The sequence below is a fragment of the Lathyrus oleraceus genome, chromosome 4 (genome assembly GCF_024323335.1).
Source record: "Lathyrus oleraceus cultivar Zhongwan6 chromosome 4, CAAS_Psat_ZW6_1.0, whole genome shotgun sequence".
NCBI lineage: Eukaryota > Viridiplantae > Streptophyta > Magnoliopsida > Fabales > Fabaceae > Lathyrus > Lathyrus oleraceus.
Window position 1 is genome coordinate 215,676,648 of NC_066582.1, and position 13,641 is coordinate 215,690,288.

The window sequence follows — 13,641 nt, forward strand, 5'->3', positions numbered from 1 at the left end:
GGAGACTGTTGGATTGATTTTGAAGGCTTAAGATTAGCAAATGGCTTGAATCTAATGTGTGTTTTTCTCGTGGGAATTCTCTTATTTATCAGTCTTGAATGAGAAAAAACTAGATTTAAACTCTATTAAAATTCAATTTCAAAGTTGCTTCTTAACTTTTGTGAAGAAATCTATAATTTTTTTAGGAGAAATTGTAGAATAACCTTAGAAAAAAATTACATTGAGAAATATTTTAAAATTTCACATTTGTTTCATTAACCCACTTGTTATAATCCTAACTCTCAAAATATTAAAACAACACTGTAAATGTAAATGATCTATTCAAATATATAATTTTAACTATTATTTTTTTTATAATTAAATATGTCCTATAAATAATCTAAAATTTAATTTTAGCCTTTATAAAAAATTTCTTTAAGGAATAATTCTCCTAAAACTTTATGTCTTCAATTTTAATTTATACCACCTATTTGATATAACGGTCACGTCACCTCCTCACATAAAAGTAACATTTTGATGGACTAAAAAAAACACAATAGATTAAGGGTGTTATAAATCTTCCTAAAATAATTGGAAGAAAAAAAAACAAAAACAAATCCAATAAAACCACAACATAACATCAGACTCTTACAACAACTAAAATGCATCATTGTCATTAGAGGACATACGAGATGAGTGGGAGATTTATGGGGTGCTTGGTAGCTAGCTAAACATTAGATGAAATTTAGAGATCATCTTTGTGTATCAAAAGAATCTACAAGAGAATGCTCAGGAGCTGTTTGATTAAATGTCTGAGTGAAACAAGATAGTTTTGATTGGACTATAACACTTTTCTCTCTTTAAACTCTTTCTAACTCACTTATCGTGAGAGTCCCTCTTTTAAAAGCTATGTATGGTGATTTGTCAAGAAATCTCATGACACAAATTGTTGTTATGCAAAGTGTTATTTGGTACACTCTTCTACTTTTCTTGTTTGAATATAGAACTGCTAAACTTCTTATTTCAGAGGAAATCGAGTGATACCTAATTGATTTATTGTATGTCAATTAAGTATAAAAGAGTTATTGCTTCAATTGAGATTACAGGTTCAACAAGTCATAATCCACCAGTTCCTGCAGGTTCTGAAAATCTTCAAGAAATGGCTGAGATGCACCAGGAATCCAACAAACGAGGTGAAAAATAATAATGACCATCAATTAGAATGATGTGAATGTTCTCATCACACCTCACAACAAGATGAACACAGCAAACATCTAATCATCAAAGTACATAACTCTCCTTTTGGGCACCATCTTTTTTTCAATTTTTTCTAGTTGTCTTGTAAAGCGAAACTTATCCAAGGAAGCATTATACTGTGAATCAAGCAGCAGTACAGTAGCATGGGAGGAATATATTACTTTCTTGTTTAAAAGTCATATAAATAATCATATAAATAGTTTAAAATATGAAGACAATTTTGTTTATGTGCCAATAATTATAGCTTCTTCCGTATAATTGCATCACTTTTTCCATAGTTCATAACTAAAAATCATAGTAAATAGAAATCTTGTAGGCAACATAAGTTTCTTGGGATACATGAAAGTGCTCCCCATCCTTACAAAACACATGCAATCCCTCTTTAGCATTTGATGAAACACCTTACTCACACTATTCATGTGATTCATTTGACAAAATATGTTAAAGATATAAGTCCCATAAACAGAAAAATTGTGAGCAAACAAAGCCCAACTAGAATTGTCAGCTTCTTGCTCATAATAATATCTCTCACATTCACACCTTCAACTCTTTCAAAGTTTCCAAAGGTACAAACTTTTCTCTTTTCCCATGATTTACTTACCATGTTGAAAGGCCAACTTACTTTGTCTATGGTGAATATATATTACGATTTTTCAGAAAACCGTGTTTTAATTAGTATGTTTTCTTTAGGCTTCCTAAGAGGCTACAAAAAAGAAGAACGCATTTGCTAGTGAAGTTACATCCCTTCGAAGCGAGCTGCAACCACTGAGGGACGAATAGGATTTGTTAAATTTGAAGAGTAATTCAACTGTTGTGTAACCGATTACACCAGCGTCTCATATGCATTCCAATACAAGAAAAGTCTGATTTTCGAACGTGTAACCGATTATCCAAAATGGTGTAACCGATTACATTGATACTAAATTAATTTTTGTTTTATTCAGTGTCAGGTGTAACCAGCTACACGTTTTGCTGTAACTGGTTACAGGCACGAGTTTTTGTATTTTCTACTATTGTACTTGGTCATTTGAAATCTCAATTGTTTTGTATCTCATATATAAGTGTTTAGGGTGTACTCTCATCCAAGTTAATGAAATCATAACCTCTCTCTCTCTCTCTCTCTCTCTCTCTCTCTCTCTCTCTCTCTCTCTCTCTCTCTCTCTCTCTCTCTCTCTCTCTCTCTCTCTCTCTCTCTCTCTCTCTCTCCACATCCAAAATTACTCCACCTTTGTTTCATCAATCTTATGGTTGCTTATTCCAACATTTGGCATCAAGAGTCTAGTTCAGATCCATAAACACCTGGTGTACAACATGAATTTTGTTTCCAATGAAAGAATCCCTACAAATTTACCTATTCTTGATGCGAAGAACTACGACAAATTGTGCAAGCAAATAAAGATGTTGTTTGGCTACCAAGTGTTCTTGAGGTGATCAAGAATTGTATTATTCCTCTCGTTCAAAATGCAATTGAAGCGCGACAAACAACGCATAAAGAAGAGAAGAAGAAGAATTAAAAAGCATTGTTCTTAATTCATCAATGTGTTGATGGCAACAACTTTGAGAAAGTTGGTGTCAATCGTTGAAGCAAGCATGAGAGATTTTAGAGAAAACTTATGTAGGGGCTGACAAGGCGAAGGTAGTGAGGTTACAAACTCATAAAAATCAGCTTGAATTGATTCAAATGGAGAAAAATGAGACAATCAACGATTTCATAATGAGAATCACTCGGTTGGTGAATCAAGTGAAGGCATGTGGATAAACCATTACGCAACAATATGTTGTCGCTAAAATCTTACGTTCTTTAACGCCAAGATTCGACAATATAGTTATGACGATTAAGGAGTCGAATGATCTTGCGACAATGAGCAAAGAGGAGTTGCAAAGTTCTATTGAGGCTCATGATAAAGGACGGAGGAGAGGAATAACGATAAGGCAAAGACGGAGATTACTTTGCAAGCTCGTTTCAATGAGAAGGACAAGAGATCGAAAGGAAAATGACCCATGAATAACAAAGGAAATTTTCATGATTTTGGTGGAAAAGAGTCTCAAAATTCAAAGAATTCGACTTGTCGAAGGGGTGAGAGCAGTTACAATAAGCATGGTGGTCAAGGCAACTTTAGAGGTGACAGGAAGAGGTTTGACAAGAGCAAGGAGCAATGCTACAAGTGTCAACGGTTCGGTCATTTTGCAAAAGAATGCAATGTGAACAAGAAGGAATCTCAATAGGATGAAGCCAAGGTTGCAAGACAAGAGTTTGATGAAGAGAATACATTATTGGTAATGATCACGGAAGCAGATTGTAGCAGCAAATAGTTGCGATACAGCAACTGCAACTGCTCAAAGAATGCTGAAAAATTGAGTTGTGGTCGGTTGAATGATACGATTGACCGGTTGCATGAAGAGGAAGATGCCATGATGAGTATGAAAGGAGTTCAATGCAGTGAGAAGTGGTATTTGGACTCGGGTTGTTCAACTCATATGACGGGAAGAACAAAGTAAAGTTCGCGGATGACACCACTCTAATGATCGATGGTATCGGTGTTGTGTTGATCATGAGGAGGGATGGTGGACATTCCTTGATCAAAGATATCTTGTATATTCTGGGAATCAAATGTAACCTTCTAAGTATTGGTTAATTATTTGAGAAGGGTTACAAAAGATTCACATGGAAAACAAGGGAATTTTGATCTTAAAAGTGCCTATGGCTTCCAATAGAATCTTCAAGGTTGAGTTGAAGGTTATGGAGCACAGATGTCCTGTTACTGCAGCAAGTCGTGAAGAGTGGATGTGGCACTATCATCTTGGGCATCTAAATTTTAGAAATCTCAAAGATTTGCAAAGGAACAGAATGGTAACGGAGTTGCCATCGATCAACATACCAGCTGAAATTTGTGAAGAATGTGTGCAACCTAAGCAACATAAAGACAAATTCAGCAATAATGCATATCGGAACACCAAGAATTACCTTGAGGTGGTGTATTCGGATGTGTGTGGACCGATGCAAGTAGATTCTATTGGCGATAACAAATACTTTGTCATATTCATTGATGATCATAATAGAAGACAATGGACATACCTAATCAATAGAAAAGATGGGGTATTCAAAGTGTTTAATAAGTTTAAGTCCATGGTTGATCTGTAAAATATCAAGTGTACTATTTTGCCTTTGTAGTAATATGAGGAAATTTCCTCGAATGTCGATCTCAAGGACTGCTTGTAAATATTGAGTTCTAATTATTGTTCAATTAAACAAAAACTAATATTGGGAATTTTTGATGCGAATATATAAAAATAATTGCAAATAAAATAAAGAGTGCAGGGAACGGTTTTTGACAGATATGAGTAATATGCTAGGGAATGTGTGTGATTTCTTCCTGTAACAACTCTGAGTCACTATTTCAATAACAAATATCAATTAATTAATATTGGTTCTTAAGGATGTTTTCTCCTAATGCTTTAGTGACAAAACCTTTAATCATTCGTACCTAATCTCTATGTCCATAGACATACCTAATCTCTATGTCCATAGAAATTAACCGATGAAATTAAGCATTATTATATCAATAACAAATTAGTTTCTATAGGGTGTCCCTAGTCCTAGGTAATATCTACTATAGAATAATCTCATGAAAGCATTACCAATGGAGGTCCAACCTAATTGATAATCATATAACAATCTCAATTGTTCCGAAAGAGAAAGCATTAAGAATATCACGAGAATAAATTAATTATGAAAAACAATATTGTTATTGCAAATATAAACTCAAAGTCATTACAGATTCAAATTAGGGACATCCCCTAGCATTGGGGGGTTTAGCTACTTATAGTATTCAAGGAAATCAAAAGATAAAATGTATACATTATAATTATTCAGGTGAAATTTGATCTTCAATTGCTTCCGCTCATGAAAATCTCGTCTCCCCCAAAACCTTATTTTCTCCAATTCTGAATCGTGTGATTTTTTCTTCCCCAAAAAGTTTGTCCTGGTGTTGTTTGAAAAACTCCTTTAAATAGAAAATCCTTCCTCTTCCTTTCTCTCTCCTCAAACAGATCCACAATAGTCAATGAAATCAGGTATTTGATGGACCAAAACTCCCTTCACTTAAAATTAACAAAACAACGGAGATATTTGGTTTTCTCACGCATGCCTGCTATGGCCCGTAGCTGGTGCTAAGGGTGGCCATAGCAGACCATTGTCTTTGAAGCTCTCGTCCAGGCCCCCCTGCTACGGGTGGCCGTAGCAGGCCATTGTCTCTGTGAAATTTGGGATTTGTTCCAGACCTTCCACTACGGACCGTAGCAGGTTCTATAGGTGGCCGTAGTGGGGCCCTGTTTTGGATGGATTTTTGCTTTGTTCAGACCTCTCTGCTACGGCTCGTAGCAGGTGCTACGGGTGACCGTAGCAGGCCTACTGAAGCATGGGAAAACTTCTCTGATTCGTTGCAATTCTCCTTGGCTTCAGCATCCGATTATACTTGAATATCTATTTAAACCTGAACAACAGTAATAACACACAACTCAAGCATAAAATGCGGGAAAAGGGAACAAATTGATGAAACACTTATCCGCTGTCGCACACTGGTCAAAACGAGTAATTAGAAAACTGTAGTTTAGGGAAAGCGACAACTCGAGTATCATATCGCAAGGATTCTTGTATTATTGTTAACCTAATGAAATCGATTTAAGGGGGTTTATGTTTTAGTGGTCTATTTAGAAAACAAAGCAAAAAAAGTGATTAAAATAAGTGATTATAAAATAAGTCAATCTATTGTTTTCAGTTTCCGGCTAATCATTGGTTTTTACCTACCAATTCTCTAAGCGGCTTCGATCTCTATTTGATTCAAATTCGATTGACAAGCACAATAGATATATGACAGATTTATATTCCTATATTCCAAATTAAGCAAACGGATAAATACAATCGTGAATTAAGCAAACACGATTTACAAACGCAATTTAACGACAAAGCGCCGAAAACAACGATTAATAGTTAGGAATGCAATCATATGAATTTAATCAAAACCATTCCATAAAATACAGATTAAACAAATGAAATTTCATAGAATAGAATTGAAAGAGAGCGAAATTAAATTGATAGAATAAAAACCTCAAAGCCTTGGAAACTCGGTTACAACAGATTGACTCTAGAAGATTAGTTCCTCTTCATGATCACACAAAAGCAAAAAATTATCCTGAATAATGTGTCAAATGTACAGTGCAACGGCTGCTCCTTTTAAACAAAATAAGGGTTGCACTTATGATTCAAACTGGGCCGGAAAACCTAAATTCGGCCCAACAAATGGCCCAAAAGAAATTATTTCCTAAAGTATAAAACTTCAACGAATTATTTGAGACTTCTGCGCTCCGAACCAGCTTTTGGCTTCAACACAAAAGTTGTAGCTCTTTCTCTTAGTTTTCCAACGCATGTAAGAACGCGCAAAACGGAATCCCTTAGCTTAAGTTATGATCCAAACAGTGAACAGATATCAAATAACCGCTAAAACTGAAAATAGCAAACAAAAATAGATTAAAGGCAATCATGAACTTAAATATAAAAACATAATAAAATATTAAAATAAGCAAAATAAATTATATAAATGTCTAAGTATAATTATAGAAGAATGTGCATCAAAATGCACTAATCAAATTCCCCCACACTTGAACTTTTGCACTCCGAGCAAAATTACAATTTCAAAACAAAAGGAAAGAAAACGGAGCATGCACTTCCAAAGGTTTTCAAGATACAAGGTACAAGCAGAATTCTAAGTCGAACCTTCAAAAATATGGTGTTAGTAAGCAATTTTTTGTGACATTTAAAGCAGATAGGAAAACAGATTACCAAAGAGTACATCAACAGCAGTAAGATCCTCACAGGATATAATTCACTCAACTCTCAAGTGTTTAGATTAATTGTTTATACTCAAAGCACAACATGAAAGTTAGTACTACCATAAGCTTGAAAAGACTCTAATACCCACAATTGAAATATATGCGCACAAAGATCAAAAGGACTTTTATTTGGTTGTAACGTGGCCAAGGTAAGGGTGAGATAAATCCTAAGGGACTAGGCTAAAATTCAAAGAGATAAAAGAAACTTGAAAGAAACTGCGGGAGTTGAATTTACAAAAGATTTCATTCACTTCAACAACTATATAGCAATTATTTTCTCTTCTCCTTTCTTTTTTTATTCTTTTTTTATTCTTTTTCATAAGGAGTATGTTGACATCCTTCTATTTTTTTCATTCATTTTTTTTCTTTTTCTATTTTTCTTTTCTTTTTCTGCCAACTTTTGAATTATTACAAATATATTTATTCAACCCCACACAACTTCAAACAAGACTCTTCCAACCCTTTGAATAGGGTGATAACATTGTTTTTCATTTATCGGTTTGTAGTGAGTTTTAAACAAACAAAAAAGATAATAGGCTTAAGGGGGTTTCAAACAAGGGATGATATTATTTCAGGATTGGCTTTTTGGCTAACTGGCTAAAAAAACAAAAAACAAAATTGTCTTTATCATATCAGTGTGAACAAGTAAATAATAGCATCAACAAGAATCAATTCAAGTTCTAGAGACTAACAAACATGAGTGAATCACACAAGAAAGAAAGAGATGGATTTTTGTATGTTATCCATATAAGGCTCAAAATCTCACAAGGTTAATTGATCTACCATAAATGATGTACAATTTGGAGTTTAGTCTTACCTATCATACTAAAAATGCACAATAAATTTTTCATATCACAGCACAAGACTTTAGTCAAGAGAACTAAGAAAAATACTCATAATTGTAACTCAAAAACCAAAGGAAAAAGCATGCAATTTATTTTTTTAAGAAAGCAAACAAAAACCAAAACAGAGAAAAATTGAAAATAAAACAAAGAAAACAAAACAAATAAATGGTTCCCTCTCCCACACTTAAAACATACATTGTCCTCAATGAAAGAGCATAAATATAAAATAAGAGTGAGAGAAAGGAAAGAACACACCCGAGGAGTCAAGGCGGATAAGTGATTGCATAAGCAGCATTTTCCAAAGAAATCTCTTCTACCGTCTCTTCTTCCAAAGTCGGGTTCTCATGGAGTAGATTTGGGTAGTGTCCATTGACCTTGAAAGTTTGATTAGTGCATTCGCCTTGTATTCCAGGATCAAAGAAGAATCTTCGATAAGTAAAAGTGTTGAGTGGGCACGTGAAAGTGATCTCCTTTTTCACAACATCAAGAATCAAAGGATTACGGGGTTGCCTCACTACTTTTGTTTCATCTTTAAGTGAGATCTTATACATACATATGGATGGGCTAATATCACGAGTGTCAGCCAAGGTCCATTTAATTCTCTTCTTATGTTTCTGCTTAAGTTGAAGCTTTGATGAATAACATAAATCCTCAGGAAGTGGTTTAGGCTCTAAAGAATGTGGTTGCTCAATGGATGGTATGTTTGGGGCAGCCGGAATGTCAAGAGCTTCAGCTACATAAACAACTTCATTTACAATATCACCCTGCAAGGCAACATCAATCTCAACACAAATAGCACAAAGGTTAGTGTTAGTGCAATCATCACATGAGTAAATATCATCAAAACCAGATAAAGTTGGAAAATCGGCTGAAAATAAATCAGAATAAGCTTCATCAATAACTTCAGAAAGCAACTCTATTTGAAAAATAGAATGCTCTTCCTCGTCAATCGTCTTATTTTCCAGTACTCTTTATGGGAAAGGGATTGATGATACATACTTTTTTCCGACCTCAACAACAATAGGATGTTCTGGTTCTGTAACTTTTTTGGATCTCAAGGAAATTGCACTCACATTAGAGCCTTTTGGATTAACTATTGTTTGGGCATGTAGTTGGTTTGATCCTTGAGCTTGTTGCCTGACATTCATTGAAGTGGCAAGTTGTCCAATTTGTGTTTGCAAAGTCTGAATACTATAATCTGTTCGCTGCTGAAATTGGAGACTATTTACAACCATTTGCTTGACAAGTTCATCTAGTGAAGGTTCAGAAGGTGAAGAGGTGGTTACTTGTGGAGGGTTATATGGTGGTGGTGGTGGTGGAATGGGTAGCATCAATTTTTTCACTAAAGAGGTAAGTTCATCAATTCTGGTTTCTAGAGCTTTGTTGGAAGAAGAAACATGAATCTCATTCACATCTTTAGCTTGGACCATAAAATTATCCCTTGTTGTGAACTATTGGAAGTTAAGTGACATCTTCTCAATCAAGGATTTGGCAGCAGCTGGAGTCTTATCAACAAGTGCTCCACCACTAGCAGCATCTAAAATGTTTCTTTCCATTGGTAGCAATCCCTCATAAAAGTATTGTATTAGCAATTGTTCAGAAATCTGGTGGTGAGGACAACTCGACACTAACTGCTTGAATCTCTCCAAATATTTAGCCAATGATTCCATGTCAACCTGTCTAATACCACATATTTCTTTTCTGATTGAAGAAGCTCTTGAAGTAGGGAAAATCTTTCTAAGAAGATTTTCTTCATATTATTCCAACTTGTAATAGAATTTGGCTTAAGATAATATAACCAATCTTTTGCAGCAGCTTGTAGTGAGAATGGAAATGCTCTAAGATTAACATGATCTTCAGTAATTCCTTGAGGCCTCAATGATGTAGAACACACAATCTAAATTTCTTTTAGATGCCTATGCGGATCCTCACCTGCAAAACCATTAAAGCCAAGTGTATTAAACCAGATTTCAATTCGAAAGGTACAACACCAACAGGAAATTCAATACATAAAGCATTATAATTAATATCAGGAGCAACAAGTTCTCTGAGGGTTCTTTGGTCAGCCATGTTAAACTCAATCGAAAAGAAAAAAAATCAACAAACAATGAGAACACACAACTAATTCAGCAATGCAGCAACAAATAGAAAAATACCGACAATATCCTTATTAAGAACAAACAATTGAAATACGTAAAAAAACTATTAAAGTAAAAGGAAAAAAATACAAAAAAAAACAAAAATTAATCTAATAACGTCAATTAAAATTTTTGAGAATTTTTTTCGGAATTTTATGAAACTATCAAAACAGAAAAAAAAATCATAAAAAATAGGAAAAATAAGGAATTTCGGGTTTTTAGGATGACTTTCATTATATAGTCCCTAAATAGAGGCTTTTGATCCTTGATTTTTTCCTAATTAATCGACAAAGAATCGGAATAATTTGAGACGATTTTCTTAAAAAACAGATTTTTTTAATCCTAAAACGCAAAAACACCATAACATAAGAAAGTTAGGGCAAAAAAAATGTTAAAACACAACACCTATGGATATAATAATAGTTAGACTATAATAATGGTTAAAATCTACAAGAATCTCCGGCAACGACGCCAATTTGATCCGCTGTCGCACACAGGTCAAAACGAGTAATTAGAATATTGTAGTTTAGCGGAAGCGACAACTCGAGTATCGTATCGCAAGGATTCTTATATTATTGTTAACCTAATGAAATCGATTTAAGGGGGGGTTTATGTTTTAGTGGTCGATTTAGAAAACAAAACAAAAAAAGTGATTAAAATAAGTGATTATAAAATAAGTCAATCTACTGTTTTCGGTTTCCGGCTAATCACTGGTTTTTACCTACCAATTTCCTAAGCGACTTCGATCTTTATTCGATTCAAATTCGATTGACAAGCGCAATAGATACATGACAGATTTATATTCCTATATTCCGAATTAAGCAAACGGATAAATACAATCGTGAATTAAGCAAACACGATTTACAAGCGCAATTTAACGACAAAGCGACGAAAACAGCGATTAATAGTTAGGAATGCAATCATACGAATTTAATCAAAACGATTCCATAAAATACAGATTAATCAAATGAAATTTCATATAATAGAATTGAAAGAGAACGAAATTAAATTGATAAAATAAAAACCTCAAAGCCTTGGAAACTCGATTACAGCAGATTGACTCTAGAAGATTAGTTCCTCTTCATGATCGCACAAAAGCAAAAAGTTATCGTGAATAATGTGTCACATGCTACAATGCAACGACTTCTCCTTTTAAACAGAATAAGGGTTGCACTTATGATTCAAACTGGGCCGAAAAACCTAAATTCGGCCCAACAAATGGCCCAAAAGAAATTATTTCCTAAAATATGAAACTTCAACGAATTATTTGAGACTTCTTCACTCCGAATCAGCTTTTTGTTTCTACACAAAGGTTGTAGCTCTTTCTCTTAGCTTTCCAATGCATGTAAGAACATGCAAAACGAAATCCCTTAGCTCAAGTTATGGTCCGAACAGTGAACAGATATCAAATAACCGCTAAAATTGAAAATAGCAAACGAAAATAGATTAAAGGCAATCATGAACTTAAATATAAAAATATAATAAAATAGTAAAATAAGCAAAATAAATTATATAAATATCTAAGTATAATTATAGAAGAATGTGCATCAAAATGCACTGATTAAACACATTGAAAAGATTAAATGATATTAACGTTAAAAGAAGGTGTAAAAACCACTTAAATTGTATGAAAAATGCAGGCATACTGAAGCGTGGGAAAACTTCTCTAATTCTTTGCGATTCTCCTTGGATTCTGCATCTGATTGTACTTGAATATCTATTTGAACCTGAACAACAGTAATAACACACAGCCCAAGCATAAAATGCGAAAAAAGGAAACAAATTGATGAAACACAGTGAAAAGATTAAATGATATTAACGTTAAAAGAATGTGTAAAAACCACTTAAACTGTATGAAAATGCAACTAACTCGCCTACGTTCACCTGTTAACATGATTATAATTATAGCATAAATGATGTCTGATCACAACCTCAAACTTAGCTTGTTGTTTTTCCTCAAGCAACTTTAAGTACAAAGAACTCATGTCACTCCCAAATGAAAGAAAACTTTTCACTTCTAAGATCTTCCATGACCCTCATTTGTTCATACCTTTGGTTTTTGTTGGATAATCATAATCGATTGATTGACCATACCTTCACTTAAAATTATTGCTTCACCTATCAGCTCAATTCACACTCTCACCAAATCACTTGGGTGTTAATGTGTTTTACACTCAAAATTCATAGTACGCAATACCATACCATAGGCTTGAATAAATTCTCTTTTGAATCAATGTGCACGACACACACACTATTTGAGGTCTTTATGGTTGTAACGGAGCTAGGGTTAAGGTGGGATAATTTTGGAAAAGTAGGCTAAGGTTCATAGTCAATACGATCTTTATATTCACTATGCTCATTCTGATGGATTAGTGTTGGAATTGTTTCTTGCACTCGTCCTTTAGGATTTGTCTTTATTTTCAATATTCGTTGTTTTCTCCTTCTTTCAAGTGCCTTGGTGATTATTTTTCTATGGTTCTTTTCACTTTAATTTTTCAAATTTTCATCTTTTCTTTTTCTTCTCTTTTTTTTTTCAATCATCGGGTGCCTTCATTTGTACTAAAGTTGCACTAAAGCTGCACGGTTATCCCAAGCTTAAAGGTTGTTATCCCAACATCAACCCAAAACTTAGAACGAACATGGATATGATAACTCCCATAAATACTCTGAACATGGTGGGGAAGTGTTTGGGCCATGGGTTAATATGATGTGGTCTTTAAAACAAACAAATAGGTAAAGGCACAAATGAGGTTAATAATGGATAATAATAAAAAGGATGGCTAGAAAGGCTCAGGGGTAAAAAAAAAGTGCCTCAATGTGTGTAATCATGCACCCGAAATTAGAAAAGAACGTACGCAAGTTCTGAATGATAAAGACATACTTGAATTCTCTCTTATGATGTACATTGTTTTTGGCTTTTTCTGCTCTCACCATGTTAGGTAGAGCTGACAACCTCCACGGTACCTCTTGCTCGATGTGGCTTCTCAATCAGTTGTGGTAAACCTGCTTAACTTTTAGTCCAACTTAATTAAACCAATCAGATCATTTAAGTCTATAAAGAAATACTTTGGCGAGTGAACATGAATAGAGGACACACATGGCTTTAGTTTGGGTATTTTTCACACAACCACTAAGGCTACAATTATCATATTATTAGATGAAAATAAACAACCAGAAAATAAACAACTTAAAGCAAACAAAACTCAGAAATTAATATAAAATTAAAACTATAAAATAAAATTATGAATACTTTCTTTGTGTTGCCTCCCAAGCAACGCTCCTTTATCGTCATTAGCTTGATGCCTCATTCCCTCTGTTATGGGGGGTACTTCAGCTTTCACACCTTGTTACACTTCTTTTCCAAAAATAGGAAACCGTCTTTTTCAGAGGTATGGATTCCTTTGTGCCATAAGTCATTTCCAACTTTCATCTCCTTACCTTGGTTTCGCTTTCTCTTCTTTCTTATAGCTTTTGGAATGGAAATAGGAGTTTTTCCACTTGGGGTTGCTAATGGAGGTGAGACCAGTTGAGAT

General features: G+C 34.2%; 1 long non-coding RNA gene across 1 annotated transcript; it reads left to right on the top strand.

Moving 5' to 3' along the window:
• The first annotated feature begins 559 nt into the window (after nucleotides 1-559).
• Nucleotides 560-1,454, top strand: LOC127135360 (uncharacterized). The gene is made up of 2 exons (XR_007808529.1): nucleotides 560-950; nucleotides 1,119-1,454. It is a non-coding gene; the product is annotated as an uncharacterized LOC127135360 (long non-coding RNA).
• Nucleotides 1,455-13,641: the final 12,187 nt, after the last annotated feature.